The sequence below is a fragment of the Crinia signifera genome, chromosome 1 (genome assembly GCF_055691185.1).
Source record: "Crinia signifera chromosome 1, ASM5569118v1, whole genome shotgun sequence".
Classification (NCBI taxonomy): Eukaryota; Metazoa; Chordata; class Amphibia; order Anura; family Myobatrachidae; genus Crinia; species Crinia signifera.
The window spans coordinates 154,648,014-154,670,737 of NC_139217.1; the positions used below are offsets into that span (position 1 = coordinate 154,648,014).

General features: G+C 44.1%; 1 long non-coding RNA gene across 2 annotated transcripts; it reads left to right on the forward strand.

Annotated features, from left to right (window-relative positions):
* The first annotated feature begins 14,401 nt into the window (after positions 1 to 14,401).
* Positions 14,402 to 22,524, forward strand: LOC146026719 (uncharacterized). Of its 2 annotated transcripts, XR_014454532.1 has the most exons (4): positions 14,402 to 14,491; positions 15,056 to 15,101; positions 21,837 to 21,882; positions 22,447 to 22,524. It is a non-coding gene; the product is annotated as an uncharacterized LOC146026719 (long non-coding RNA). The 2 variants fall into 2 exon arrangements; XR_014454530.1 differs by lacking the exon at positions 14,402 to 14,491 and having other exon boundaries at positions 14,927 to 15,101.
* Positions 22,525 to 22,724: the final 200 nt, after the last annotated feature.

Below are 22,724 nucleotides of genomic sequence, written 5' to 3' on the forward strand. Positions count from 1 at the left end.
CACACACATTAATTCTAGGATTCATTTTGTTGGGAGCCAATTAACCTACCAGTATATTTTTGGATTGTGGGAGGAAACCTGAGTATTTGGAGTAAACCCATGCAAGTACGGGGAGAATATACAAACTCTGCACAGTTAGGGCCATGCTGGGTATTGAACCCATGACCTCAGTGCTGTGAGGCAGTAATGCTAACCATTACACCATCCATGTAAATTCATACCACAAGCTGGTGCAATTATCACATGACATAATCAGTATGAGAACATTAGGCATGATTACTGTTATTGGAATACTTAACGTAACTTTTTTTATGAGAATAATTAGGAAAGGATAATGGGTAACTTATTTCAGTAATGTTTGTCAGCTGCACAAATCCAGTATTGCCTTTATCCTAATTGGAGAAGATAAAACAAATTAGCCTGGATGTTCTTCCAATGAGTATGAAAAAAGAGCTTTTCTCAGCAATAAAAACACTGATCTTAAGCAGCCCATACACGCTGCGATGCGGGCTGTGCGTTCTGTGCTTTGAGGCGTGCGCTCCTGCTGCACCTCATCGCACAGTACAAAAAGTATGTGCTTGCACATACTTTTTGTACTTTGTTTTCATCACATTGCATTGCATTGCATGCACAACGCATGCACATGCAATGCAATGCAATGTGATCCGTGCTTGTTTAGCAAGGAACGCACGCCCGTATCGGGGCGTGTATGGGCAGCATAAGTCCCAATACACACTAACCAACCCGCTGCTGACCTGGCCGCAGCCGATATATAGTTCACCCTATGGGCCGCAGCCAGGCAATATTGTGCGTGCACACTGAACGATATACGCCACCGAATGCATTGTGACATGTATAGTAGTGCCACAGTGCGGCATCCAGCTCCTGTCACTGTGTAGGAGCTGGCACTGCACTCACAGGTTACAGTATATAGATCAGGGGTGTCAAACTCAAATTCATCGGGGGCCGCATCAGCGGTTTGGTCACCCTCAAAGGGCCGGTTGTATCTGTAGGTCCCCCTGTAATTATAATGCCATGACACCACAGGCTGCTCCCCTGTATAATATAAAATGAATGCCATGACACCACAGGCTGCTTCCCCTGTATAATAATAATGCCATGACACCACAGACTGCTCCCCCTGTATAATATAATAAAAGTAATGCCATGACACATAAATGATTATACAGGAGGAGCAGCCTGTGGTGTCATGGCATTATTATTATATTATTATATTATTATAATTAGACTGAAGACAGAGAGTGGAAGTTTTCTTGAGGGGGACAATGTAATAGCAGATAATATTAATAATTATTTCTGCTCAGTATTCACTGCTGAAAGAGAGGGGAAGGGGCCACACTTAAGTTGCAAGTATAGTTAGAAAACTGAGGGAGAGACAAGTACATTTACAGAGGAGAAAGTCCTCACAGAACTCTCAAAACTGAAAGTGGATAAATCAATGGGGCCAGATGGGATACATCCAAGGATACTAAAAGAGCTTAAAGGGGAGCTGGTAAAACCAATAACAGAATTATTCAACCAGTCACTAGCTACTAGAGTAATCCCAGAGGACTGGAAAACAGTGAATGTAGTCCCACTGCACAAAAGTGGAAGCAAGGAAGAGGTAAGCAACTATCGACCAGTGAGCCTTACATCAGTAGTAGGGAAATTGATGGAAACACTCTTAAAACAAAGAGTTGTAGAATATCTCAAAACCAGCAATTTACAGGATCCAAAACAGCATGGGTTTACTGGGGGAAGATCATGTCAAACAAATCTTATTGACTTTTTTGACTGGGTGACTAAAGTAATAGATCAAGGTGGGGCTGTAGATGTAGCTTATCTAGACTTTAGTAAAGCTTTTGACACTGTCCCACATCGCAGACTGTTAAATAAACTTGAAAGCTTGGGATTGGATTCTAAGATAGTTGAATGGATAAGAGCGTGGTTGCAGGACAGAAAACAGAGAGTTGTAGTAAACGGAGTACAGTCAAAGGAGGGAAAGGTTACAAGTGGAGTACCCCAGGGATCTGTACTTGGACCGGTGCTTTTTAATATCTTTATTGGTAATATTGCAAATGGAATTGAGGGTAAAATGTGCCTTTTTGCAGATGACACAAAGGTATGCAACAGGGTAGACACACCAGGAGGGGTAAAACAAATGATTGAGGATCTAGGCAGATTAGAGAAATGGTCAAGAGAATGGCAACTACAGTTTAATGCCAAAAAATGCAAAATCATGCACTTGGGTCTCAGAAATCCAAAGACTCAATATAGTATAAATGGCACTATAATGGAAACTACTGAGGAAGAGAGGGATCTAGGTGTCACTATTTCAGGGGACTTAAAAGCAGGTAGGCAATGTAACAAAGCAATGAAAAAGGCAAGTCAGATGCTTGGTTGCATAGGGAGAGGTATCAGCAGTAGAAAGAAAGAAGTAATAATGCCACTGTATCAAATATGGTTTGAGGTAACATGTTTAAAAAAAGGGGCAGACTAGATGGGCCACGTGGTTCTTATCTGCCGTCAAATTCTATGTTTCTATGTTTATTATTATACATGGGGACACCTCACTTACTGTTTCTCCGTCTGTCCTGCAGCTGCTGCGGCTTCCAGCTTTTCTTCACTGCTTGCTGCGGCCACACTGTCCCCGACTCCCGGTCCAGCTTCCCTGCCTGCTCCTACTTCTCTACAGACGCATGGGCGGGCGGCGTCATCGTCATGACGTCCCCACCCAGTGTCTGTCACTGCCGGGCATCAGAGGGAACAGGCGGCTGGGCCCTCCTCCACGTAGCCGTGGAGGCCGGCGGCCATGTTTCTGTAGCCGCATACATATGTGCCTACAGGAACATGGCCGCCGACAGTGGAGGAACAGGTAAGGCGGCCGTGGTGGGGTGGGTGAGAGGAGGTGGCCTAGGCAGGAGCTGTGACACACTGCCCTGCGTGCTATCTCCTCGCGCGGGCCACATGACGAGGTCTGGCGGGCCGGATTTGGCCCGCGGGCCTTGTGTTTGACACCCGTGGTGTAGATGATAGACAATGTCTAGGATGACAGTCACCAGGTCGACTCCTAATGGTCAACAGTGACTACGGGCCAGATTCTCTAAGTTTCAAAAGTGGTAAAATGCAGAGTGATAAACAGCTAGCCAATCAGCTCCTGTCTGACATTTTTCAAACACAGTCTGTAACATGGCAGGTAGGAGCTGATTGGCTGGCTGTTTATCACTTTTGAAGCTTAATGCATCTGGCCCCATGTGTGTTTCATGATTTGTTAGTGTCTATGTAATCACATGTTGTCATGGACACCGTATGTACTTCATCCTCTCACATGGATGGCTTTGCTCACCACGCTTTAAGCACAGTGCCTTACTTGTGCTACTTGTTTAGTATAGTATGAAAAACCCCCTTTTGAAAAAAAATCATGCCTATGTTGACCTTTTGGCAGTGTCGACCTAAGGACGGTATGGCAACCTTTTTAGGCGTCAGCCTAGTCACTGTCTACCATTATTGGTCGACCTAGTGACTGTGGTCTGTGAGGCCACACCAGCTACGCATGAGGTTGTGCCCCATACCACCTATGCCGCACCCCATTTTAACTGGCATGCTCTAGTGTCATCTATATTAATAAGTAAAGAACAAAGACAGAATAGTGTCAGCAGTAGAAGAAGTAGAACAGTAGAGGAGCATAGGCGGATCCAAGGGAGGGAGGCAATGCCATTGTTGTGACTTTTTTATTTATTTTATTTTAAACATACTAGCCCCAAAGGAGCAGCCATTCAACTGGTGCAGTACACTGCCCCTGGCTGCGATGAATGGGCTAAAAGCGCCGTAGTAGCAGCAGCAGGACCAATGAGTCAGATGGACATTAACACTCAGGAGAGGCTATTCCCCTCTCCTCCCCTTCCTGTTCCTGCATCCCACTCTACCATGCTGCTTTTGCCCTTTAGGGACATTTTTACAGGGGACAAGCCTTGTCCTGCTGTTTCAATTGCCATAAAGAAAAAAGGACTGGTCCTCCGTATCCAGCTCACACGCTGGCTGCCCGTGGCTCGCTGCGCTGCCTCTAGTGTTGTATGTCTGGTCCCCAGCCAGGGTAAACTGGTGCCGCATCACTTCTGCATTGGGAACCCCCAGCTGCGGCTCTGCACAAATGTCTATCCCCTGTTGCTAGGAGCTCCACTCCACCAGGTCACGCGATCCTCAGCTACTGTATTTAAGCAGTGGGAACCCCTTGGCAATGAGCATGTACCCCCCAACAAGCATGTAATCCCTCCTTGGGCAGCAAGCATGTAAACCCTTCCCACCAAATGTGCAAATTTGTGTGATATAATGAGTAATGGGCATTATGACAGGTGGTATAATAAGTAATGGGCATAACGGTGTGTGGTAGGTATATGAAGTGGGCATTACGGTGTGGGGCATAATGTGAAGTGGGCATCATTTTGTGGGGCATAATGTGCCCCTGTTGTCATGTAGCCACTCCTCTAGTTTCATATGACCATGCCCCCTCATGACATGTGGCCACATCCACTTTTGGCGTGCACCGTACTACTAAGAAATCATTTCTATTTGCGACACTGGGTACAGCATTTCCTTTTGAGGCCACAACTATGTTTTATTAGGCCATACACCCTTTTTCTACACATCTGCTCACACAACAGCACCCCCCTTTATTAATTGTGGTGCCCCCCCCCCCAATCATTTTTTCCTGGATCGGCCCCTGTAGAGGAGGGTAGAGCAGTGAGAAAATACTTACCAGGATTCTGGCCTTTGGGATCCCGCTGTCTGCCCTGATTTCATGGGTATGGTATAAGGTGCAAACAGTTGGGATTCAATGGTCGTTTCTCTAACATTGGAATCCCGACTGTCAGCCCCGGGCACGGTGGTTCGCTGCGCTGCGCTCGTAATTTATTCTATTCTCTGGATGTCAGCTGACCACCATGTTCCCCTCCAGAACACAGGCAAAGCTAAGACACTGTGGGACTGTCTTAGTTTTGCGTGTAATCACCACATCATTCGATGGTTGCCGACCATGATGCGGGTGTCGCCCCATAGGCGAAGACGATCAGGCAAATTCACCCTGCGAAGGGGGGCAACGGCCTGTGCGAACAGCGGACGGGCTTAACCCCTTCATGACAGAGCCAGTTTGTGCCTTCATGACAGAGCCCTTTTTTTCAAATCTGACATGTCTCACTTAAGTGGGGATAACTTTTTTTGCTTTTACTTATCCCAGTGATTTTGAGATTGTTTTCTCGTGACACATTGTACTTCAAGTTAGTGGTAAATTTTGGTCGATACAGTCTGTGTTTTTTTGTGAAAAATACCAAAATATCGTGAAAAAATGGAAAATTTAGCAATATGCAAAATGTCACATTTTCTGCTTGTGAGACAAATAATCATACCACTCAAAATAGTTAATAACTAACAAAGACCATATGTCTACTTTATGTTGCAATCATTATTTCAACTTCCTTTTAATTTTTTTGGACACTAGGAGGCTTCAGATATGACTAGCAAATTCTCAAATTTTCAAGAAAATTTCAAACACTGATTTTTTTAGGGACCAGTTCAGTTCTGATGTGACTTTGAGGGACTTGTATGTGAGACACCCCCATAAATGATGCCATTTCAAAAACTGCACCCCTCACAGTATTCAAAACAGCATTTTGGAAGTTTGTTAACCCTTTAGGTGTTTCACAGGAATTAAAACAAAGTGTAGGTGAAATTTCAAAATTTCTTTTTTTTTGCAGAGTTTCAATTTTAATACATTTTTCTAACGAATACAGTAGATTTTACTAGAGAAATGTGACTAAAAATTGATTCCCCCAATTCTTTTGTTTTCAAAAATATCCTATATGTGGCCCTAGTGTGCACGTTGACCAAACCACAGGCTTCATAATAGAAGGAGCACCTACTTGATTTTGGAGCCTCCTTTTTATGAGATTTTTTTTTAGGCACCATGTAGGTTTCTAGGCACCATAAGTGCTAAAAGTTAGGAACCTCCCCCACAAGTCACCCCATTTTGCAATCTACACCCCTCAGGGAATTCATCTAGGGGTATAGTGTACATTTCAAACCCCCAGGGGTTTCACCAATTTTGGTACAACTGGGATGTGAAAATGGAAAATTACATTTTTTTACACAAACATGCAGTTCTGGCTCAAAATTTTTCATTTTCACAAGGAATGAAGGAGACAAAGCACCCCAAAATCTGTGCCCCAATTTCTCCCGAGTACGGCAATGCCTCACATGTGACCAAAAAATACCAGTTGGGCGCATGGCAGGACTCAGAAGGGAAGGAGTGATTTTTGGATTTGGCAGCACAGATTTTGGTGGAATGAATGGTGGGTGCCATGTTGCATTAGAAAGACTCCCAAAGCACCAATACAGTGGAACCCCCCCACAAGTCACCCCATTTTGCAAAGTACACCCCTCACGGAATTCATCTAGGGGTATAGTGTACATTTCAAACCCCCAGGGGTTTCACCAATTTTGATACAACTGGGCAGTGAAAATGAAAAATTACATTTTTTTACACAAAAATGCAGTTCTGGCTCAAAATTTTTCATTTTCACAAGGAATGAAGGAGACAAAGCACCCCAAAATCTGTGCCCCAATTTCTCCCGAGTACGGCAATGCCTCACATGTGACCAAAAAATACCAGTTGGGCGCATGGCAGGACTCAGAAGGGAAGGAGTGATTTTTGGATTTGGCAGCACAGATTTTGGTGGAATGAATGGTGGGTGCCATGTTGCATTAGCAAGACTCCCAAAGCACCAATACAGTGGAACCCCCCCCACAAGTCACCCCATTTTGCAAAGTACACCCCTCAGGGAATTCATCTAGGGGTATAGTGTACATTTCAAACCCCCAGGGGTTTCACCAATTTTGATACAACTGGGCAGTGAAAATGAAAAATTACATTTTTTTACACAAAAATGCAGTTCTGGCTCAAAATTTTTCATTTTCACAAGGAATGAAGGAGACAAAGCACCCCAAAATCTGTGCCCCAATTTCTCCCGAGTACGGCAATGCCTCACATGTGACCAAAAAATACCAGTTGGGCGCATGGCAGGACTCAGAAGGGAAGGAGTGATTTTTGGATTTGGCAGCACAGATTTTGGTGGAATGAATGGTGGGTGCCATGTTGCATTAGCAAGACTCCCAAAGCACCAATACAGTGGAACCCCCCCACAAGTCACCCCATTTTGCAAAGTACACCCCTCAGGGAATTCATCTAGGGGTATAGTGTACATTTCAAACCCCCAGGGGTTTCACCAATTTTGATACAACTGGGCAGTGAAAATGAAAAATTACATTTTTTTACACAAAAATGCAGTTCTGGCTCAAAATTTTTCATTTTCACAAGGAATGAAGGAGACAAAGCACCCCAAAATCTGTGCCCCAATTTCTCCCGAGTACGGCAATGCCTCACATGTGACCAAAAAATACCAGTTGGGCGCATGGCAGGACTCAGAAGGGAAGGAGTGATTTTTGGATTTTGCAGCACAGATTTTGGTGGAATAAATGGTGGGTGCTATGTTGCACCAATACAGTGGAACCCCCCCACAAGTCACCCCATTTTGCAAAGTACACCCCTCAGGGAATTCATCTAGGGGTATAGTGTACATTTCAAACCCCCAGGGGTTTCACCAATTTTGGTACAACTGGGCAGTGAAAATGAAAAATTACATTTTTTTACACAAAAATGCAGTTCTGGCTCAAAATTTTTCATTTTCACAAGGAATGAAGGAGACAAAGCACCCCAAAATCTGTGCCCCAATTTCTCCCGAGTACGGCAATGCCTCACATGTGACCAAAAAATACCAGTTGGGCGCATGGCAGGACTCAGAAGGGAAGGAGTGATTTTTGGATTTGGCAGCACAGATTTTGGTGGAATGAATGGTGGGTGCCATGTTGCATTAGCAAGACTCCCAAAGCACCAATACAGTGGAACCCCCCCACAAGTCACCCCATTTTGCAAAGTACACCCCTCAGGGAATTCATCTAGGGGTATAGTGTACATTTCAAACCCCCAGGGGTTTCACCAATTTTGATACAACTGGGCAGTGAAAATGAAAAATTACATTTTTTTACACAAAAATGCAGTTCTGGCTCAAAATTTTTCATTTTCACAAGGAATGAAGGAGACAAAGCACCCCAAAATCTGTGCCCCAATTTCTCCCGAGTACGGCAATGCCTCACATGTGACCAAAAAATACCAGTTGGGCGCATGGCAGGACTCAGAAGGGAAGGAGTGATTTTTGGATTTGGCAGCACAGATTTTGGTGGAATGAATGGTGGGTGCCATGTTGCATTAGCAAGACTCCCAAAGCACCAATACAGTGGAACCCCCCCACAAGTCACCCCATTTTGCAAAGTACACCCCTCAGGGAATTCATCTAGGGGTATAGTGTACATTTCAAACCCCCAGGGGTTTCACCAATTTTGATACAACTGGGCAGTGAAAATGAAAAATTACATTTTTTTACACAAAAATGCAGTTCTGGCTCAAAATTTTTCATTTTCACAAGGAATGAAGGAGACAAAGCACCCCAAAATCTGTGCCCCAATTTCTCCCGAGTACGGCAATGCCTCACATGTGACCAAAAAATACCAGTTGGGCGCATGGCAGGACTCAGAAGGGAAGGAGTGATTTTTGGATTTGGCAGCACAGATTTTGGTGGAATGAATGGTGGGTGCCATGTTGCATTAGCAAGACTCCCAAAGCACCAATACAGTGGAACCCCCCCACAAGTCACCCCATTTTGCAAAGTACACCCCTCAGGGAATTCATCTAGGGGTATAGTGTACATTTCAAACCCCCAGGGGTTTCACCAATTTTGATACAACTGGGCAGTGAAAATGAAAAATTACATTTTTTTTACACAAAAATGCAGTTCTGGCTCAAAATTTTTCATTTTCACAAGGAATGAAGGAGACAAAGCACCCCAAAATCTGTGCCCCAATTTCTCCCGAGTACGGCAATGCCTCACATGTGACCAAAAAATACCAGTTGGGCGCATGGCAGGACTCAGAAGGGAAGGAGTGATTTTTGGATTTTGCAGCACAGATTTTGGTGGAATAAATGGTGGGTGCTATGTTGCACCAATACAGTGGAACCCCCCCACAAGTCACCCCATTTTGCAAAGTACACCCCTCTGGGAATTCATCTAGGGGTATAGTGTACATTTCAAACCCCCAGGAGTTTCACCAATTTTGGTACAACTGGGCTGTGAAAATGAAAAAATACATTTTTTTACACAAAAATGTACTTCTGGCTCAAAATTTTTCATTTTCACAAGGAATGAAGGAGACAAAGCACCCCAAAATCTGTGCCCCCATTTCTCCAGAGTACGGCAATGCCTCACATGTGACCAAAAAATACCAGTTGGGTGCATGGCAGGACTCAGAAGGGAAGGAGTGATTTTTGGATTTTGGAGCACAGATTTTGGTGGAATGAATGGTGGGTGCTATGTTGCATTACCAATACAGTGGAACCCCCCCACAAGTGACCCCATTTTGCAAACTACACCCCTCAGGGAATTCATCTAGGGGTATAGTGTACATTTCAAACCCCCAGGGGTTTCACCAATTTTGATACAACTGGGTAGTGAAAATGAAAAATTACATTTTTTACACAAAAATGCAGTTCTGGCTCAAAATTTTTCATTTTCACAAGGAATGAAGGAGACAAAGCACCCCAAAATCTGTGCCCCAATTTCTCCAGAGTACGGCAATGCCTCACATGTGACCAAAAAATACCAGTTGGGTGCATGATAGGACTCAGAAGGGAAGGAGTGATTTTTGGATTTTGCAGCACAGATTCTGGTGGAATGAATGGTGGGTGCTATGTGGCATTAGCAAGACCCCCGAAGCACGGTGAAATGATGAACCTAATAATCCATAGATGTGTGGTATATTTTGAAACACTCCTTTATACATAGGCCGGGTTTGTCGGGGCAAGTTTCACAGTGGAAAATAGTTTCCTTTCTTATTCCCTTTTTATAGCAAACTTTGCACCTTTTTTGTGTCCTGCCCTTTCTTGCAGTGGAGGGGATTTCGTTGGGAAAATGCTGCCCTGGTACAATACGGGGGCCAGTACTAGAAGTACTGGGGCCCTCTGCCTGCTGGTTCCCAAATATTAGGCCCTTTATGACTTCCTCTTGAAAGTGCATAAATGTCCCCCTCTGGCCGGTAGAACGGAATAGCACGTAAGCGTTATACAGTGCCATCTGGATGATATACACGGCCAGCTTCTTGTACCAGATATTTGTTTTCCGCAGGGCACTGTACGGCTTCAGTACCTGATCTGAAAGATCCACTCCGCCCATGTACTTATTGTAATCTAGGATACAATTTGGTTTTGAGGTGTGGGTACTGGTACCTCGTACAGGGATGGAGGTGGTACTGTCTCCATGAATTGTTGTCAGTATAAGGACATCCCTCTTGTCCTTATATTTGACCAACAACATATTTTCGGTGCATATTCCCCTGCTTTCACCCCTTCTCATTACTTGGGCAATGTGCGTTTTTGGGAGGCCTCTTTGGTTCTTACGCACAGTACCGCAAGCTGCTGTACCTCTTGAACCAAGGGCCTTAAACAGGGGGATGCTGGTGTAAAAGTTATCCACATAGAGGTGATAACCCTTATCCAGGAAGGGGTGCATTAAATCCCAGACAATTTTTCCACTAACACCTACGAGGGAGGGGGGGCATTCTGGCGGTTCAATTCTTGAATCCTTCCCTTCATATACCCTAAACTTGTGGGTGTACCCTGTGGTGCTTTCACACAGCTTATACATTTTTATGCCATACCTTGCCCTCTTACTGGGAAGGTACTGGCGGAATTTAACCCTTCCTTTAAAATGTATAAGGGACTCGTCGATGCTAATACATTTATCAGGGATGTATAGCTCTGCAAATTTGGCACTGAAATGATCAATGACCGGCCTGACTTTGAATAGCCTGTCAAAGGTGGGATCATCTCTGGGTGGGCACTGTGCATTATCGGTGTAATGTATAAATTTATGGATTGCCTCAAAACGAGTCCGAGTCATGGCCATACGGTAAAATGGGGTGCTGTACAGAACATCTGTACTCCAATATTGCCTAATTTCTGGCTTTTTTACTATGCCCATATGAAACACCAGACCCCAAAACGTCATCATCTCTACTGCATCTACAGGGGTCCACCTAGCAAATGATGACGTGGGGTTTTGAGCAATAAACTGCTGGGCATATAAATTAGTTTGGTCCACCATTAAATTTATAAAATCATCAGAGAAAAATAATTTGAAAAAGTCAATTTCTCTGAGACCTGTGGAATCAAATTGGATTCCTGGCATGGCCAAAAACTCAGGAACCTGGGGCTCAAAATTGTCTGGTGGTGGGGTCCATACGAGATCAATTATTGGGGGGGGGGGTCTCAGCTGCTCTACGGGGGCGTCTTTGAGGGGGTCCCTCATCACCAGAGGAGGAAGAGGAGCTTAAGACGAATCCTTCAAATTCCCCGCTTGCCTCACTGGCTGTGTCAGAATCAGAAGCAAGCATGGCATATGCCTCCTCCACTGAATACATTCTTCTGGATGACTGGGATGACATTTGGGATGACATTTGGGATGACATTTTTATTTTTGTGTTACTGGTAGTGAAATGTTTCAACACGTGTATAGTGTAGGGGGGGGGTACAAACTTTATTTCAACCCGGGGGGTATGTAGTGTGTTGTGTGTATGTAGTGCAGAACAAAAAAAATACTTTATACAAAAAAAAAAAATTGAAGGGGTTAAAAAAAAAAAAAAATTGAAGGGGTTAAAAAAAAAAAATTGAAGGGGTTAAAAAAACAAAAAAAAGGTCCTGCGCCAAAAATTGAGCACAGATGTTGGTCAGTAACGTCTGTCACTGAACAGCGCTCAAAGGCAACAGGAATTTGATCAAAAAAAAAAAAAAATAGATCAACCCTGTGCCGAAAAAGCTGATCAGTGATGTACGTCACTGATCAGCGCACAGTGGCCACAGGACACCCACAAAATCACAGTGTGTGTAAAAAAAAAATTAAAAAAAGACCACACAGCACCCACAAAAAAAAAAAAAGGTGATCAGTGATGCGACACTGATTACCAGTGAGGGGCAGCAGGTGCACAACCTTTGGTGCAACTGGCAGCAACTGACAGGTATATATAAAAAAAAAAAACCTCTGCGCCCCCAAAAAGTTGCTGATCACCTCAGATATAGTGATCAGCACAAAAGGCGGGGGTAGCAGACACAAAATATACACTCTCTATCACTCTCTGTCACTATCTCTCTCTATCTCTCACTATCTATCACTATCTCTCACTATCTATCACTATCTATCACACTGCAGCAGCAGCACTGACAGTTATATGTATAAAAAAAAATCTGCACCCCCAAAAAGGGGGGGGGGTAGCAGACACAAAATATACACTCTCTATCACTCTCTGTCACTATCTCTCTCTATCTCTCACTATCTATCACTATCTATCACTATGACACTGCAGCAGCAGCAGCACTGACAGTTATATATATATAAAAAAAACCTGCACCCCCAAAAAGGGGGGGTAGCAGACACAAATCTCTCTATCTCTCACTATCTATCACTATCTCTCACTATCTCTCACTATCTATCACTATCTATCACTATGACACTGCAGCAGCAGCGACAGTTATTTATATATAAAAAACCCCTGCACCCCCAAAAAGGGGGGGTAGCAGACACAAAATATAGCTCTCTCTGTCACTATCTCTCTATCTCTCTCTATCTCTCTCTCTCTATCTCTCTATCTCTCTATCACACTGCAGCAGCAGCAGGAAGTCTCAGGAAGTCAGATCCAGGAAGCGTCCAGCACGCTACAAGCAGTGATCAAGTGATCAGGTAAGGTATTTGCAAGGATCAGGTAAGTATTAGCAAGGATCAGGTCAGTATCACGACAGATAGGCACGGTGACCGCTCTGCACGCTACTCCAGACCGGAATGGCGTCTGCAGCGCAGTCACCGTTAGTTTAAATGTCGCGCCTTGGCTGTGATTGGTCCGTGGGTCCCACGGACCAATCACAGCCTTGGGGGCAGGTGGGGTGAGGGTGGGGTGAGGTGTCATCGTCACCGATGACCCCCTCATGCCCCCTGACGCCCGGCGGTGATTGACACCTGTGTTACCAAGCGTCTGATTCGCTGGTAACACAGGAAACCGCTATGAATGGCTGTTCACACTGAACAGCCAATCACAGCGATCGCCGACGGGGGGGCGACATCGCAGCCCCCCCTGGGCATGCAGGGACATGTCTGCTGTCAGGGACAGCAGACATCATCCCTCTGTCACTGCGTCTCGAGACGCAGTGACAGTTTAAAGTCATGACGTATATATACGTCATGTGTCGGGAAGTACTTCCCGGCCATGACGTATATATACGTCAAATGTCGTGAAGGGGTTAAAAAGACATGCAGCGCTGCAAACTTTGCAGCACTGCGTGTCAAGCAGAAGAACCTCCCTAGTGTAAGTAAACATACATTCATTTTCCCATCCTTATAATGTGATCCTTGGTATAAACAAATAGTGCACATTATTAGTTACAGCATCATACTGTATGAGAATCTGCATGGTATGTCTCCATGCTATTAGTGCTTGTATAAATATCTATATTGTTTGTTAGCGAATAGTTGCACAATGCTAGACAGTACCCTTTCCCATGTATATTATGCTATATGTTCAAAGTGTTTAACATTCCACATTAACTATGTTGACTAAATACTCCAAAAATCCTTCCCAGGCAGTTCTGTCTGTAAAACGTCTCTCCAAGAGAAAAAAAAATCTAGCGGTACGCCAGACATCTGATCCTCATTAACTGTAGAACTGAGGAATCCAAGACGTTTTGGGTTGCAAAATATGTATTGTACCTAAGGCTTTTATGTTGAATCCAGGAAGATTTCCCAAGTTTTTTTCTACATGCTTGTTCTCCATGGATCCCAGAGTAAGACCTTTAATAAAGCACAGCTAGCTTTTTGGGGGCAGACTAAATGGAGAGGCGTTACACACATTTTCATATTCCAATAGCTGTAATTAAATATACTTTTTTTTTTTTCAAAGAACAAACTCAAATATTAAAAAAGACCTGCACCCCTGCTATAAATCAGAATAACAGACTTCTACTGATTCCCAATAAAAAAAACAACAACAAATTGAATTTGGATTACACCTCTTTTTATGTTGGACTCTAATTGCCTTGTGGCATAGATATCTAGCTATGAAGAGATATGAAGTAGAGAGAGAGGGACCAAAAGGTCTGGTTTGCTTTGCCTGGTGAGACAATGGTTGAATGCACTTGGGTGGTTGGTTGGCGTAAGTGCTGACATACTAGGCTTAAATGACTCTGTAGAAATGTAATAAACTGGAATTTTATTCTAATGTTTCTCTACCTTTCTCTTTCAGGTTCTATATGCTTCCTTCTTCTACTTCCAGGATTCTTCTCTTGTCGGTAAGTATAGGCAATTTATTTTATAATAAGGAGTTTAATTTGTCATTTAAAATATCATATTAATTACATAGATAACTTTTCATCTTTCACAGGATATGAGACAATGCATGTCAACGTATAACAGATACAATGGCAAAACAATCTCAATTAATAAACAATGCGATAAATTCTCCTATTACGGTTAGCTAAATTGCAATGCAAACAATAAACTTCAGAGTTGTTCCTTTAACGATTCAATTACTATACACATCTACTTTGAATAAATTAAAGTCAACTTTACTGTTCTGAATACACATTCCACTTTATACAGGCAGCTCAACTTGTGCCCCAAAGGTTTCCCAGATATGTTACGGATTGTTATATCAAGCCACGCTGTCTGATTTTGTCAGTAACCTCTTGCTTTCAAAGTATCAACGCCTTTGCTACAATGTATAATCCTATGCTTCAGTGGACTAGACCTCTCATATTTAATGCCGGCAGTTGACATAAAAATCCCTTGCTCTCTGTAGGCTCTGTAACATATGAAAGTGCTTTGCTTGATCCTGTCTGTCTTTTTATCTTTAGAAACTACTGTGACATTCCCTGAAGAACACTGGCATTCCGTTTCCAGGTAAGTGTGCTATGCTGCTCATAAGCCTTTTGTATCCACTTCAGTATGTTAGTTGTCACACCCAATCCCTATCCAAAGCTTTACTTGCCCTTTCCTTGCTCTCCTATTACAACGGCTGTAAATTCTGTCCCTGCGGTATATTCTTTATTAAAAGATATTGGTGATGTGTCCTTGGAACCAGTTTTAGTTCCTTTTAGTCTGAGTATTCCTGCTTATCCTGGGGGCAACAGTACTTATACTCTATTTCTCTCTCTCTCTTGCGCCCTAGTAGTTAATCTGTGGCTATTTATACTGTGACTGCCTCTGTCCAAATACATCAACAAGCTTCCTCCTAAATCTGACGATTATGTTTACACAGGGTACAGTGTCAGTGCAAAACTTCTGCCGCTCATACCAGTTCCAGCGAATCAATGTCTCACAATGCACATGCAGTCTTTACATATATGCAGTAGTAAATGCAGGGAAGAACAGACATTTGCTAAGGGTAATCACAGTCTCTGCCTGGGATATAGCTCACTCGTTGTACCACTCAGACTATAGCCTCAGTCTCCTGCTACACCCCCTTTGGGAGGGCCCAAGTGCGTCACCACCTTAACCCTCCTTCTCCCAGCATCAGCCGCCTACCGTTGGAGGATTTCTGCCCAGGCCGCACCTCTGTCACCGGGCGCCGCCTACGTTGGAATATCTTCACTACAGGCTAGGCCGCACCTCCGTCTTCGGGCGCCGCCCAGTGCCGGCCTTCTCCTCCCCGGCTCACCTCTTATTGGTGTCCGCAGCTCCGGGTCCGCCCAGCGGGCGGTGTCACGCCGCCCGGCGGATCGGTGTCACTGGAGTCGGTGATGGACACCCGATCACCGGAGCGCGGTCCTGGGTTTTCAGCGATGCGACGCGGTCATCTGGCGAAGGCTTCCCTCTTTCTGCACCAGCTCTGTGCACCCTATCCGGACTGATCTCCGCCGACTGACAGCTGATGCGGGAATCTCCGGTAAGTATCCTGCCCGATACCAGCACCGCTGTCCCCTCTGGCTGCGCAGCTCTGCCAAAACCCGGCTTCCAGGGAACTGCCACACTTTTTCCGTTAACGGCTGCTACCCTTTTTATTATTATCCGCGCGACCCCCACGATCTGTCATGGGTACGCATCTCTGGGGCTCGAGCTCCACAACTTTATTGATCCTCAAATGTCACCATAATGTCTCTTTGAGGTTTCCCCCCGCAGTGCAGGGGAATTGGCGCAGTCTGAAGCCCTTCTGCCCTATCTCCTTCCAGTTGGGCTAGTCCAATATGCCCCAGTGGAGGGGTTTATCATTCCATTAACAGTGCCTTGCAAAGCTTTAGCACTTTGCTATGAAAAGTCTCTGATTGCAGATATATTATTCCCTCAATGAGGGATTACAGTTCACTATTTAAGTTATTATCTATCCATTACCACATATTCTGGTTATTACATACAACCCCCCTAAAAACTTGCGTGTCCCCACGCACTCTTACATAAAATATTACAACTTATAAAACAGATACATAACAATTGTATACAAAGTTACTCTCTATATCGTAAAGGTAAGTGACCTTTGTTACTTCTCTCTGACCTTCTTAACTCCGGTTCAGACATGTCTATCTTTGACAAAGCAATGCTATCAATATCATCAATTACAATTTCATGAGGACTATAACATGAACTTTGTGAGCGTGGGTAACCAGTTCCCATAATAACAGGCCCAGTCATAAGCATTAACATTGCCATGGGGTCAGTACGAGGATTGCCCCTTTCTTCTTCAGGGAATCGGATCCCCCTTACAATTTCCTCTTTCGTAATAGACGGTAACAGCTCAGTTGTGCACAATTTTAGTTGATTGCGATGCACCACACTATTGTATCCATCAGTTTGTCTCTCTATCCGATACGTGAATACATTGTCGTCTGGGACCCCTACAATTTGATAGGGTTCTTCTTCCCATCTGTCGTCTAACTTTCCAGAGCGGTGATTTTTCCTTTTCCACACGCGACTTCCTAGCGGTAAGGGAATCGCTCGGGCGTCTAAGTTATAATTTTGCTCTTGTCGCTGATGCACTGTCTCCATCTTTTGTAGCACAATTTCTTTAGCGAGTTCCATCCGATTTTGGTGCTCTTGTACCCAATCGGTTTCGGGGGAAAAAGAGTCATTTAATGCAGGTAACAGTTCCAAATCTTTAGGGAGCTTGCCCCTTCTGCCAAACAGTAGATAATACGGTGTGAATCCCGTGGAGCAGTGTTCGATGTTATTATATAAATAGGTAAGCTCTGGAAGCATGCTTGGCCATCTGGATCTCTTTTCAACTGGAAGACTTCTGATCATCCCAATCAGGGTCTGATTAACCCTCTCGCACAATCCGTTAGTTTGAGGATGGTAGGCGGTGGTCCTTAACTTCTTGCACTCATACAACTGACAGAGTTCCTTGAACAATTGTGACTCAAAAGCAGCACCTTGATCTGTTAAGATGCGGTCTGGATATCCATAAGGACGAACAAACTTATTTAGAAAGACCGTTGCTGTGGTCCTTGCGGTCATGTCTTTCACTGGGACAGCCACTATAAACTTGCTGTAATGGTCTGTTATAGTGAGCATGTATTGGTATCCTTGCGAACTCGTATCCAACTTTACGTGATCCAGAGCCACTAGTTCAAGAGGATATTGGCTGGTGATAGGATGTAAAGGGGCCTTCTGTGTGGGACCAGTACTTCGTTTTCTGGAACAGACAGCACAATTCTGACACCACTTTTCTACGTCTGATTTTAATCCTATCCAGAAATATCGACTTCTCAACACAGCCTCAGTCTTTTGCATCCCAAAATGTCCAGATTCATTATGATATGCTGTCAACAGATGTTCGACTTGTGCTCTGGGTACGACTATTTGCTGGAGGTTTTGATGTGTTCCTGGATCGACAATGTTCCTAATCATTACTCCTTTCTTGAAATAGATCCTTTCACGATGTCTCAACAATTTTATTAACTCGGGGTCTGCGGTTTTCCTCTGTTCTTTGGTTAACCAGACGTCCTTCTGTATCATACGCTTTACTTCTTGTAAGATGGAGCTTTGATTCTGAACTGCACTCCAATCAATTCCTGGACTCTCCTGATCCTCCTCTGTGGTGGTGACTTGAATGACATTCTGCCTGACTCTAGAACGACTAAATGGCGGAGTCTCGATATCTTCTAATTCATCTTCTTTCTCCGTTAACTCATCTGTGGGTAAGCGGGATAAAGCATCTGCAGCGTTGTTGGTTTTACCGCTACCATACTGGATAGTATAATTAAAGTTCGCCAACCTCGATACCCATCTCTGTTCCAGGGCATTCAGGTGGGCTGACGGAAGATGGGCCAAAGGGTTGTTATCGGTGGTTATTATTACTTTGGCTGCGGCTAAATAATTTTTAAACTTTTCTGTGATTGCCCAAACTACAGCGAGGAATTCCAATTTAAAGGTACTGTAATTTTCGCTGTTCCTCTCAGTTTTCCTTAAACCTCTACTGGCGTAGGCGATTACTCTATTATTTCCATTTTCTTTCTGGTATAGGACGGCCCCCAGTCCTTGATGGCTAGCGTCTGTACTGACATAAAAGGGCTGTTCATAGTCTGGGTAAGCCAATAACGGGGCTTTCAGTAATGAAGATTTCAGTTGCTCAAACGCTTCTTGATGCACTTCAACCCATCGCACAGGGATATTGCTTTTCTTATCCGCACCTGACTTTCCGCGTAAAAGTTCATTTAGGGGCGTGGCGATTTTGGCAAACCCTTGGATGAATCGTCTGTAGTATCCTACAAACCCTAGAAAACTCCTAACTTCTTTAAGGGTTTTAGGAATCGGCCAATCTTCCACAACACGGGTCTTTTCGGGATCTGTTTCAATTCCATTGGCGCTAACTATATGGCCCAGATACTGTACACGAGGCTTTAGCAGATGGCATTTCGCTGGTTTTAACTTGAGTCCGTACTTTGTCAACTGGGAGAGGACGTCATCAAGATGTTGCAGATGATCAGAATATGATTTAGAAAAAATGATGATGTCATCTAAATATAAGAGGACCATATCATAATTCCGGTGCCCAAGACAGTGCTCCATTACGCGTTGGAATGTCGCAGGTGCATTACACAGCCCAAATGGCATTCTGTCCCATTCGAAAAGGCCCATCGGGGTGGTGAATGCGGTCTTTTCTTGATCCTCGATGGCCATTGGGATTTGCCAGTATCCGCTTGTTAAGTCTAACGTAGAGAAAAACTTGGCAGTTTTTAATGCGGTTAACGTTTCTTCAATACGCGGTAAAGGATAGGCATCCTTATGGGTTACCGCATTGAGCTTTCTATAGTCGACACAACACCGGAGACTTCCATCTTTTTTCTTCACTATCACTAACGGTGCTGCCCATGGACTACAGCTATCCCTGATCACTCCGGACTCTTTCATTTCCTCCAACATTGTGCGTACTGGCTGATACAGAGCAGGGGGCAAAGGACGATGCCGTTCTTTAATAGGATGAGCTGTTCCAGTAGGAATATGGTGACAAGCTCCCAGGGCCCTGCCGAAATCGGATGCATGTTTACTAAATGCGGCACTATTTTTCAACACAACCTGGATCACTCCTTGTCTTCGTTCTTCTGAAGTGCCCTCATCACCAATCTTTACATCTTGCAGCCAGGAACATTCAGTTGAGTGAGTTTCATGCTCCTCGGAGGTTGCCCCCTGTTGCGCTACCGTTAACACTTCTCCTAATACTTCTTGGAACGTTACTTGTGAGATCTTGGCAACAGGACAATACCGAAACATCCGCACCGGATAAGACTGAGGATTTAATATCCGAACTGGCACTCTCCCTTGATGTACTGAGACTAGAGCCCGGGCAGCCACAAATGGATTCTGGCCTTCATTGTCACATGGTTCAATCAATGCTTCATAGTCGAGCCCTCCTGGTCCCATTCGAGCCTTGCACCATACAACCGTTTCAGAATTTGGTTGAAGAATAACAGGATTCCGGTCCGCAATTCGGGCTTTTCCTATTTCCCCAAGCTTATTAGCGAAATTTCTTTGGCCTTGTAGAAAACGAATGGTCTGCTGTAAGATTCTCCTTTCACCTGGCGGGACTAAAGATATCTTGGTCCTCAGGGCGTAAATAATCTCATCCGGACAGTTGCGTAGAACATTCATCCCAACGATGACAGGTGGGAAGTACTCATTCTTATCAGTGGAGATTAGAAAGCCCTGCGCTGGTAACTTAGTGTTTCCAATTTCCATCTCTGCTTCCCAATAACCACTACATGGAATGGGCTGGCCGTTACTTGCCACTAAATTCATCCAGTTAGTAGGGGGTGTGTTAATTTCATCTTTCTTCCAGTGTCTCATAAATTCGTCTAATTGAATTGTTGTCACTTGAGAGCCCGTGTCCAATAACGCAGGGACTTTCACTCCCCTTATCGAAATCTCCAATGAAAGACACTCTCCCACGTAGTGTGGCCACCATTCCTCCGACGATGGACCTATTGCCTGGTCTCCTCCCGAGGGTTGGTCCCCTGCCTCGGGACCTCCGTGTTTAAAGCTTCCTGTTGACAATTGCGAGCAATATGTCCGCTCCTCTGGCACTTCCTGCAAATGGGCCTACCTTGAGAGTCAAACTGATCCGTAGGTAGCCTTCCTGTAAATCTAGGAACATCCCATCTTCGAGGCGGCATTCTTCTATCTGAACGCCACTCTTGTGGTTTGTTAGGCATCTGGTGTTGCTTAAGTTCTCTCAATTCTTGACAGACCAGGTCAAGGCTCCTGGTAAGCTGTGTCATTTGTCCCTCTAAGACCCCTACTCTGTCAGGTTGAACAGGGGCTTGCACTTGTTGGAGGACAGGAAACTCTTTAGCCTTTGGCAAGTCGATTTTATATACGGAGTGTTTTTTGTGTGGAACATCTGGCTCACTCATATCGTCTGATTCGGAACTCTCATCCTCATCCGGCTGTTCGTCCTCCAAAATTTTCAGTACCGCCTCCTTAAACTCCAAAAAGGAAGCATCTGGATTCTGTGATCGATACATCCGAAGCTGTTTTCTCACATCTTTACACTTGGCCCCCTCTACAAACACATTTATCAGTGTCTCGTTCTCTTGTTGCTTTTCACGAGGGTCCAAAGCCTGTAACGTCTTGAGTGACTCTTGGAGACTCAACGCAAAATCTCTTAGTGTCTCATTGGGTAGTTGTTGTCTTGCATAAAGTCGTTTCTTCAATGCCGCCACGGTTCGAGATTCAAACATGGCGACTAATTTTTCGAAGATCCCATCGACGGTCTTGATTTGTTGGTCTGGCCATGACTTGACCTCCCTCTTGGCCGCACCCCTTAACTGTCCAATAAGCATTTGGACCTTTTGCTCCTCCTTCAATGGGTGGATGGTAAACATGGCTTGTAATTGGGATTTGAAGTCCTTAAAGGTGGTGGTGCCAGATAGTCGCACTTTGCCTGAATATGTGGGCATCCACGGAGCTCCATAATAGTAGGGCATTGTGATGGGTGAAGTTATCATCGTCGGGCCAGCCACATTTTCGTTAGGTATGCCTTCTCCTTGTGCTCCAGAAGCTGACGCTTGTTCCTGAGACATTTTTTTTTCTTTTTGTTTTCCCCTTGTGCACAATTAACTATTCGAATCCTGTTCGTGACGCCACGGAAATTCCTTGTAATAAACTGGAATTTTATTCTAATGTTTCTCTACCTTTCTCTTTCAGGTTCTATATGCTTCCTTCTTCTACTTCCAGGATTCTTCTCTTGTCGGTAAGTATAGGCAATTTATTTTATAATAAGGAGTTTAATTTGTCATTTAAAATATCATATTAATTACATAGATAACTTTTCATCTTTCACAGGATATGAGACAATGCATGTCAACGTATAACAGATACAATGGCAAAACAATCTCAATTAATAAACAATGCGATAAATTCTCCTATTACGGTTAGCTAAATTGCAATGCAAACAATAAACTTCAGAGTTGTTCCTTTAACGATTCAATTACTATACACATCTACTTTGAATAAATTAAAGTCAACTTTACTGTTCTGAATACACATTCCACTTTATACAGGCAGCTCAACTTGTGCCCCAAAGGTTTCCCAGATATGTTACGGATTGTTATATCAAGCCACGCTGTCTGATTTTGTCAGTAACCTCTTGCTTTCAAAGTATCAACGCCTTTGCTACAATGTATAATCCTATGCTTCAGTGGACTAGACCTCTCATATTTAATGCCGGCAGTTGACATAAAAATCCCTTGCTCTCTGTAGGCTCTGTAACATATGAAAGTGCTTTGCTTGATCCTGTCTGTCTTTTTATCTTTAGAAACTACTGTGACATTCCCTGAAGAACACTGGCATTCCGTTTCCAGGTAAGTGTGCTATGCTGCTCATAAGCCTTTTGTATCCACTTCAGTATGTTAGTTGTCACACCCAATCCCTATCCAAAGCTTTACTTGCCCTTTCCTTGCTCTCCTATTACAACGGCTGTAAATTCTGTCCCTGCGGTATATTCTTTATTAAAAGATATTGGTGATGTGTCCTTGGAACCAGTTTTAGTTCCTTTTAGTCTGAGTATTCCTGCTTATCCTGGGGGCAACAGTA